Source organism: Lontra canadensis, unplaced genomic scaffold (assembly GCF_010015895.1).
Source record: "Lontra canadensis isolate GAN:19392208 unplaced genomic scaffold, GSC_riverotter_1.0 scaffold1799, whole genome shotgun sequence".
Taxonomy (NCBI): Eukaryota; Metazoa; Chordata; class Mammalia; order Carnivora; family Mustelidae; genus Lontra; species Lontra canadensis.
In genome coordinates this window covers 1-8921 of record NW_022632783.1, presented here as the reverse complement: position 1 = coordinate 8921, position 8921 = coordinate 1, and the positions used below count along the sequence as shown (strand labels likewise).

Sequence of the window (8921 nt, the reverse complement as noted above, 5' to 3'; positions counted from 1 at the left end):
GCAACCCAGGCACCCCACCCCTGGCATTTTCGCAAGTGTCTCAGTATAAATTTTAGCATTGTTTTCTGTATAACAAAACGGACATAATTTTTCCTTTTGTGTATTTGTGTCTACTTCAAAAAATCATTTCCTACCCCACAGTCATGAAAGAATCTCATATTTTCTTTAGAAATGTTAAGGTTTTATAAAATTATATATATATAAAAAAAAAAAAAAAACTTTATGATGAGCACTACCAAATGGCTCTCATACAAGTTGTAACAATTTATACACCCAACAATACAAGTCTCTAACCTTAAAAAAAAAAAAAAAAAAAAAAAAGAAATGTTAAGGTTTTGCTCTTATTTTATGATTTTCATTCATAGAATTAATTTTTTTAAAAAAATTTTTAATTTATTATTTATTTGACAGAGAGATTACAAGTAGGCAGAGAGACAGGCAGAGAGAGAGTAGGAAGCAGGCTCCCCGCTGAGCAGAGAGCCTGATGTGGGGACTCGATCCCAGGACCCTGAGATCATGACCTGAGCCAAAGGCAGCGGCTTAACCCACTGAGCCACCCAGGTGCCCCTAGAATTAATTTATTATACATGGTGTGTGGTAGGGATTTTTTTCCCCCAAATAGATATCCCACACTTGTTAAAAAGTCTGTGTTTTGGAGTATCTGGGTGGCTCAGGTGTTAAGTGTCTGTCTTTGGCTCAGGTCATGATCCCTGCATTGGGGCTCCCTGCTAGGCGGGAAGCCAACTTCTCTCTCTCCCACTCCCCCTGCTCCCCTTCTGTCTGTCAAACAAATAAATAAATAAATAAAAATCTTTAAAAAAAAAAAACTCTGTGTTTTTTTCCTCACTGTCCTAGATCAAGTTTCCAAGTATCTAAAAGCCTGTTTCTGGGTTTATTCTTTTCTTTTGGTCTGTTCGTTTCCATGCCAAAAATGACACGGTTTTAGGTTCTGTAAGCTTATCTCTTTGGAGTATTTTAAATGGAATAGGAATACGTGTTTCAGGGAGCCTAGTTGATCATGAGGAAACAAGTACCAGACCTTACGCCACAGTGTGGTTCTGTGTCCACCAGACTTCGAAGGTGCATCTTACTTTGGGAACTGAGGTCAGAGGGGATTTGGGATTTGAGCTGTAAGGGAAGGGGAGGCTTTAAGTGTGTGGGAGAGGGAGGGTCATAAAATAAGATGAATATGAAGAAATTCAGGAGGAAGCATAATAGACGGACTCCTTAAATGTTAGAATCAGAAGGGACCTGTGAAGCCGCTGGAGATTGTATGCAGTAGTTCGGCTAAGTGATCAGGAGTCTGACAGACCCACCTTGGATCTTCACCAAGATTCTTAACCTCTCTGGACCTTAATTTTAATTTCCTCATCAGTAATATGGGGGCAATAACGGGTTTTCCTCCTAGGACTCTTGAGAGAACTAAATCAAATAGTGCACATAATGGGCTGTGCTTGGCCGTGTTCTGACATGTAACTGCACTGAAACTAAATGACAGTTACTTACTACCCTATTTCCTTGATTTTAGGACCAACTTCTTTTTCTTTTGCCACATTTTACAATTCAGAAAATTAGAACAGGCTTTTCCTCTCATTTCCTGTAGTACCTGTTTTTCTTCCCAGATTGCTATTTAGAATGTGGGAACCAGACTATTTTTTATAGGATTTAAAAAAAGATTTTATTTATTTATTTGAGAGAGAAAGAACATGAGAGGGATGGGTAGAGGGGGAGAGAGAAGCAGATTCCCTGCTGAGCCTGGAACCTGACACAGGGCTCAATCCCAGGACCCCCAGGATCATGACCTGAACCAATGGAAGATGCTTAACTGACTGAGCCAGTCAGGTGCCCTGGGAAACAGAATATTTTACAGACTAGGAAATGGAGCCAACATGATATCCAGGATCACCCAGCAGGTTGACTTGGTCATCCTAGGAATCCTTTTTATTACTAATCCTAGAGAGAAGAAGGAAGGATGGAAAAAACCTGTCTTGTCCTGGGATGGGGAAGGTTTCTATGCCATGAGATGCTGTAGGCAAACTTTGGTCCAGATGCAGGAGGGAACCTGATACCATCCAGAAGAGAGAAGTTGAGAGAGAATCATGTAGAACTACAGATGGCCTCTGCCCAGCAAATGATCCCCACCAGGGAGGATGTGGTAGGTTCTGGAAACAAGACTGCTTCTGCTCCTGGCTCTGCCACTTCCTAGTTGTGCAAGCTTGCCCAAGTCAGGTAATTTTCTCTGACCCTCTGCCGCCTCCTCTCAGTGGGGCTCACAATCCTAAGCTGCCCCGGTCTCAAGCTATTGACTTATGCTTAGGTTCGGGTGAGTTAATCCCAAGCAGGACTTTGCCATTATGTAAGCACCCAGTGAATGGAAGCTGCTACTTCTTGCTCCCCAGAGGCACGCCTTTCCCCTCCCACCACCTTGCCTCAGCTTTGCTTGGGATTACTTGCGCATTCATTCATCCCCTCCACTACAGAAGTCCTGCACACTCTTCAAAGTCCATCTCCAGTGTTATCTCCTGATTCAAACCTTTGTCACCCTTCCTCCCTCCCCATTCTCTGTGAGTGTTGCCCAACTTTGGATCTTTGTTGTCTCTTAGACAGATTTTCCAAATTCTGCCCTATATAAGTGCTTTTTCTGTGTGGTATGGTACACTCCAGAAGACTGCTGCCTTTGAAGGTGAGACTGGGTCTTAGGTTTGCAAACCCTATGGTCATAGCACAGAACAGCATGGTAAAGAATATGAAATCATGTTTGCGCACTTGGTGATCCCTGCTGTGTGTCAACAGTGCAGTGGTGAGCAGAACCCCAGAGCCCACTCTCCGTAGCTCCCACCCATGTCCCACAATGATGCTGGCCGAGCAGAGAGGTGCCCCTGTGCCCCAGGTCAGTTCTACTTTTGTGACCTTGCTCATCAGTGTGTGTGAGCAGGGACCATGGCCTTCTGATGGCACCACCCTGTGTGAGAGCTGGGCTTGGGGAGGTGGGCCTGGCCCTAGCAGTGTTGGCTTCCAGGCAGGCAGGGAGGGAGGGGCTCCAGAATGTGTGCATACAGGAAGAAGGGACAAGGACGGGTGGTGGCAGAGGCAGAGAGGAAGCACATGGGTCAGGTCTCCACAGCAGGTAGAGGCGTAGCCCCTGGCCTAGGACCCCACTTAACTAGCACTGATTCCAGACTCTGTATTCAAGCTCAAGAAAGTGCCCTGGACAGGGCAGGAGGAGCCTTCGGTTTGCATGAGCTGGGGTTGCCCTGCAGAGCTGCGGATCAGTATTAATTGGGTTCTGGGTCACCCATAAACCCATGGTGGTGAGCACTTGGGCCTTGGGCCTCATGCTGGAGCTGGCTACATTTTTACTTGGAAGGAAAGGAAGAAGGTGGAGGACACTGGAAAAACCAGTTAGGGTGTGTGAGGCTCCATTTTACGTCGCTGTTAAGGGAATGTTGGCTTAGGAGCCAGGAAATGTATGGTAAAAATCTGACTTTTTTCAAAAGCTAGCAGTATGTTCGTTAGGTCAGCAGGACCCTTCCGTGAGTTGCAACTTCTGAGCTGGCAAGTGGGCAGGCCAAAAGTTTGGGGTTTGTGCTTCCTCCCTCTGACAGGAAGTGTGCCCAGCACATCGTCCTGAGGGGGATGGGGAATTGGTACGTCCTTGTGTCTACTGGTCCTATCATGGTCTGGTAGCAGCTGGAAAGGGCACTGGCTGAGTGGGTATTTCTGCACATGGCCAGCCTCATTTCCAGGCCAGGCGAGAGCCATGGGGACAAGCTCGGTGACACACAGCCCTGTGTCCATTTGGCTCATCTCCGAGTCCCTAGAATTCACGTGGCGTTTCATAGTAGTTGTTGTCAGCCAATATTTGGAATGAATGATGGAATTGCAGGTTCTTCACCCGTTCTGTTATTCGTTGCAGGGAGGAGTTTATCAGCTTTCTGTGTTTGCTTTAACGAATTACTGTAAACATGTTGGCTTAACACAGAACACCCGAAGTTTCTTCTCTTAGAGTTCTGGAGGCTAGAAGTCGGCAGTCCTGTAGGGGGCCGTGTGGCTTGGTAGGGCTTTAGGGGAGACGCCATTCTCTGTAGCTTCCAGCTCCTGGGGGCTTCAGGTGTCCCTTGGCTTGTGTCTCTGCAGTCTCTGCTGGTCACATTGCCTCATCTCTGTCTCCCAGGGTGTCTCTTACAAGGACACTTGTCAAAAGATTTAGGGACCTTCGGATAATCCAGGAATATCTTCATCTCAATATCAGTATGTAATTAATTGCATCTGCAGAGACTCTTTTTCCAAATACAAGACAACATTCATAGGTCCTAGAGATGAGGATATGTAGGAGAGATTTTTGGGGTGAGGGGGCAGCTTTCCACCCACCGCAGGCAGTAACATGGTGTTTTTACTAATCATGGCTGTTTTAGCTGTTTTAGCTGTTTTAAAACTGCTACCCACTGGGTTTGTGCTGTTCCTAATCTGTTGTTTGCATTTAAGTTTAATTCGTGTGTGTGTGTTTAGAGAGAGAGAATTTAATATAGGTAGATTTCCCTTTCCTCCAGTTTTTGTTTCAGAAAGTCCTTCCCTGTTGAGTGTCTGGTAAGAATGACTCATGTTCACATGAGACCTTAAGAAAGTTGACTTCAGTCTCTGGTGACTTGTCTCAATGTATTTGCTGTGAGTTGAGTCCCTGCAAAGCCCCAGGGAGCTCTGTGTCAGGCCTGTAGCTGAGTGGGAACTGCCGTGTGCCGTGGTCAGCCTCCTGGTTTCCAAGGTTTCCTCCTGATTTCCTGGTTTCCACTGGTGTCCCGTACTTACCTCGGCTGGCACCACTGGGGACACTGGGGGACAGGTATTCAAGACCTTTCTGTACTATTTTTGTTACTTCTTGTGAGTCTATCCTTATCTCAAAGTTAAAAAGAAAAACAATTTTAGTCAGCCAGTCAGATTTACCATCGTTAAGTCATTCTCTCAGTTTGTCAAACATCTTTATTAAGTTAACATATGTATGGGTGTCTTAGAGTCGTAGCACTCCCTTAATTTGGGAAGAACTGACATCATTTGAGAACTGGCCTTCCCGTCTAGGAACGTGATGTGTCCTCTTTCTTCAGACTGTGTTTCACTTCCCGGTAACACATGTTGCTTGCTTCAGGCTGTTCATAGATGGGAGCTGTGTCTGTCCGGTGGATGCGCCTTTTCCCCCGTGCGCATTCCTGAACCAGCCTGCGCTGGGGCAGTGTCACCAAATAGAATCCCACACCCTTTAAATACATGGAATTCTTCTAACTTGGGAAAATGCTTTTCATTCTGCAGTTAGGGACAATGTTTAACAGGCTTTTACTCGTTCCTCTAACTGCTCTGGGGAAGGGTATGGTCATTTATTTACTCTCATGTGGATTTGAGTGGGTGGCTGAGTTCTCCATCTAGGTGAATGGGGGCGTCCTTTATAAAGAACTGTGAAGTTTCATTTGTAAATTTGTTTGTTTGTTTGTTTGTTTGTTTTTGGAGATTTATTTATTTATTTATTTGACAGAGATCACAAGTAGGCAAAGAGGCAGGCAGAGAGAGAGGGGGAGGCAGGCTCCCCGCCCAGCAGAGAGCCCGATGTGGGGCTTGATCCCAGGACCCTGAGATCATGACCTGAGCCAAAGGCAGAGGCTTTAACCCACTGAGCCATCCAGGCACCCCATTCATTCATAAATTTAGTGTTAACTACATTTTGTTGAATCCTTCGAAAATTGTGGAGGTGCTGTTTCTGGGACATGTGATTTGCTCCCTGGGGTGTCCTAGGTGCAACCAGGCGGGGACAGACTGGGGGTGGGGGGGGTGTGTGGCCCAGAGAGCCAGCCGTCTGAGTTGGCCATGCATTGACTCCTTGCTCTGTTCCCTGGGGCCGAGAGGCCTGGGTGGGCCACCGAGGAGGTCAAGAAGGCCACTGTCTGGGTGAACCCCAGGTCTGAAACCCCTCAGAAATGGAGAATGTCCTATTCATCCCCCTCTAGGTCAGTCTTACGAAATCCGACTGCTGGAGAATCGGAAGCTGGGAGACTTCCAAGATCTGAACACAAAATATGTCAAGGCAAGGCTACGGGGCCGCCCTCCCTCCTTAGGAGTTGTTGGGGGTTCTGGGAACCTGGGCCTGCTAGGGGTGGGGGTTAGGAAACCTGGGCTTGCTGGAGGTGGGGGTCAGGAGTGCCTGGGAGGTTTGGGTAGAGCTCCAGACTGGGAAAGGGATTCCTGTTCCCTGGGGCATGTTGTCTAAGTAGCCAGGGTCAGTCAGGCAGTTCTGAGAGCTAGAGGGGCCTGGGCTTCACCTGAACAGGCTCTGGGTTGGACAGATTGAGATGTGAGCCTGGCTTTGCCACTTAACTGAGCAGTTGCTTATCTGCATGAAAAGGAGTATAGATTAGCCATGTATGTAAAGCACTTAGTAATTCTGGAAAAGGGGATAGTCCTCATTCTCACTGTCTGTGATTGGGGTTCTGAGTGGGGAGAAGCACACAGAGCCAGAGAGCCGGGAAGGAAGGCTCCAGCAGAAGGGGTCTTAGTCTTAAAAGGTGGGAAATTTGCCTTCGTGGGAGGTTCCTCTTGGGTCCTTCTTGTACCCATACTCAGCTGTCTGCCTGGCCTGTCCTCCCTAGAGCATCATCCGTGTGGTTTTCCACGACCGCCGGCTGCAGTACACAGAGCACCAGCAGCTGGAGGGATGGCGCTGGAGCCGGCCCGGGGACAGGATCCTGGACATCGGTGAGTCTCTTGGCCACGAGGGGCGCCAGGCACTCCGAGCATATTAGGGTTCTTCCTGGATGCCTTGGGACTCATGCCTCCGTAGGGCTCTTAGTGCACTCTTGCCCTGGGTGAGCTGCTGTGGGAGCTGGCAGACCCGCCCATTCCCCCAGGCCTGCCCTTGGGGACCTCTCATTCAAAGGCCTGCAGCCGGAAAGTTTTGCAGAGGGTCCCGCCTTAAGGAGTTTGCTCTGTGACAGAGGGAAGCATGGGCATTGCAGAGTTGGGCAACAGAAACTGAGTTTGGGGTCTTGGGCACTGGTCTGTCGTCTTTTATCTAGAACCCTGGAAGCCAGTCGGGTTTTGGAATTCAGAGGTCAGAATTCTTAAAACAGGGTGCGGAGACCCCTAGCGACAGGTGATGCCTCCCAGTAGCCAATCAGGTGCACTGATATTTCTGCAGCAGGAGAAAACATTGACCCAGAATGGGACAAAGACTCTAAATGGCTTCATGGTGGTCACGTTGGGCTTGCTGCCAAATGAGCTGGGTGAAACTCAGTTTTCAGAACTTTGGGTATTGCAAATTATGGTGAAGGAATCTGGACCTTCCCTAAATCTTTGGGAGTGGCTGACGATTGCACTTTTGTGTGTGTGTGTGTGTGTGCAGATATTCCACTGTCTGTTGGTATCTTGGACCCCAGGGCCAGCCCGACCCAGCTGAACGCAGTCGAATTTTTATGGGACCCTTCGAAGAGAGCCTCTGCGTTCATTCAGGTAAGCAGGTGTCCTTGGGGGAGGCCAAAGTTTCGGGGCCTGTGTGTAGTTCCTCAAAACAGTCCACCTGTGGGGCCCACATGGGCCCTGTTCTGTTGCAGGGATGCACATTTAGGGAACGGGGTACAGAAGTGTAGTTCAGTCCCAGAGCTGGTTGGTCCCCAGGGCTAGAAAAGGACTTGGCCTGTTGGAGAATTCTGTGTCGGTTTTGCTTAACCATATGTAAGCTTGTTATGGAATAAGTATGTCCTCACATAGATAATATGTAATAAAATTTTTTCCAGGAGAATTTCTGTGATTAAATTAATCAGTGATCAAGCACCTGGTGTGGATCCAGGGGCATGGCGGGGCCTCTGTGCAGCTGGGCTGACTCAGATTCCCTTGCTCAGTCTATGTCCCTTTCCGAGCCTCTTAGTTTTTCCACCTGTCTTATAAATCAGATAATGAACCTAAAGTCATTACTGCAATGCCTGGTCCATAGCAATTGCTCAGTGAAAGTTAGTGATTTATTTTTTTTACATAATTACAATATTCTTATTATATTTTAAAGTTACGACTACGATGTTATTGTATTATCACAATAATGTATATTATTGGAGTAGTACAGTATTATAATAAGAAATATGTTATCCAGTGCCTTTTTCTGTAGCAGGTATTTACTTAGCAGTAACGTGCAGCCTCTGGTCCTGTTTCTGGCCTGGCCCAATAACCCAGATGCCAGGGCTGTTGGGGACTGAGCTGTGGTCTCTGCTGTGCAGTCTGGGGGATCTGCCAAGGGAGAGGAGGGAGTAGACGGTGTGGCCACGGGTCTGGGCCTGAGCAGTGGCGAGGAGGTAGCTGGTCAGGCAGGGCCTGTAAGGTCAAGGGACAAAGGTGGGAGGGCATGTCCTTTATAAAGAGGGGGGGATGGAGAGGCCATGGCCCTGATGGGAGCATGGGTGGGAGAGCAGGGAAGCTGAGGCAGGTGTGCACCTGAAGAGGCAGAATGGAAACCTCCATTTGGCGAGGGGCCCTGGAGGAGTCCAGGGCCTGGCCTCAGCCCTCTCCTTGCTCCTGGCCCGCATTTCCCCTTCCAGGTGCACTGTATCAGCACCGAGTTCACTCCCAGGAAGCACGGGGGCGAGAAGGGCGTGCCTTTCCGGGTGCAGATCGATACATTTAAGCAGAACGAGAATGGGGAGTACACAGAGCACTTGCACTCGGCCAGCTGCCAGATCAAGGTGTTCAAGGTAGGACAGTGTTGCCCCTGGGGTCCCCGCCTGTGCTGGACACTGACCTTTGGGATTCCCCCTGGAGGCCCAGCAGGGAGCCCGGTGTCCCATGGGCCTGGGGCTTCCCGAGCCCCCCAGGAGCACGAGCCGGCATATCCTGCACTGATGGGCCTGCCCCCCCGTGGGTGTCCTGTTGCACGGGGCACCTTCTGTCATCTGGCA

General features: G+C 48.6%; 1 long non-coding RNA gene across 1 annotated transcript; it reads left to right on the top strand.

Moving 5' to 3' along the window:
- Window positions 1–6627: 6627 nt before the first annotated feature.
- On the top strand, window positions 6628–8711 carry LOC116863605. Its single transcript, XR_004381841.1, has 3 exons — window positions 6628–6735; window positions 7382–7488; window positions 8565–8711. It is a non-coding gene; the product is annotated as an uncharacterized LOC116863605 (long non-coding RNA).
- The last annotated feature ends 210 nt before the right edge of the window (window positions 8712–8921 follow it).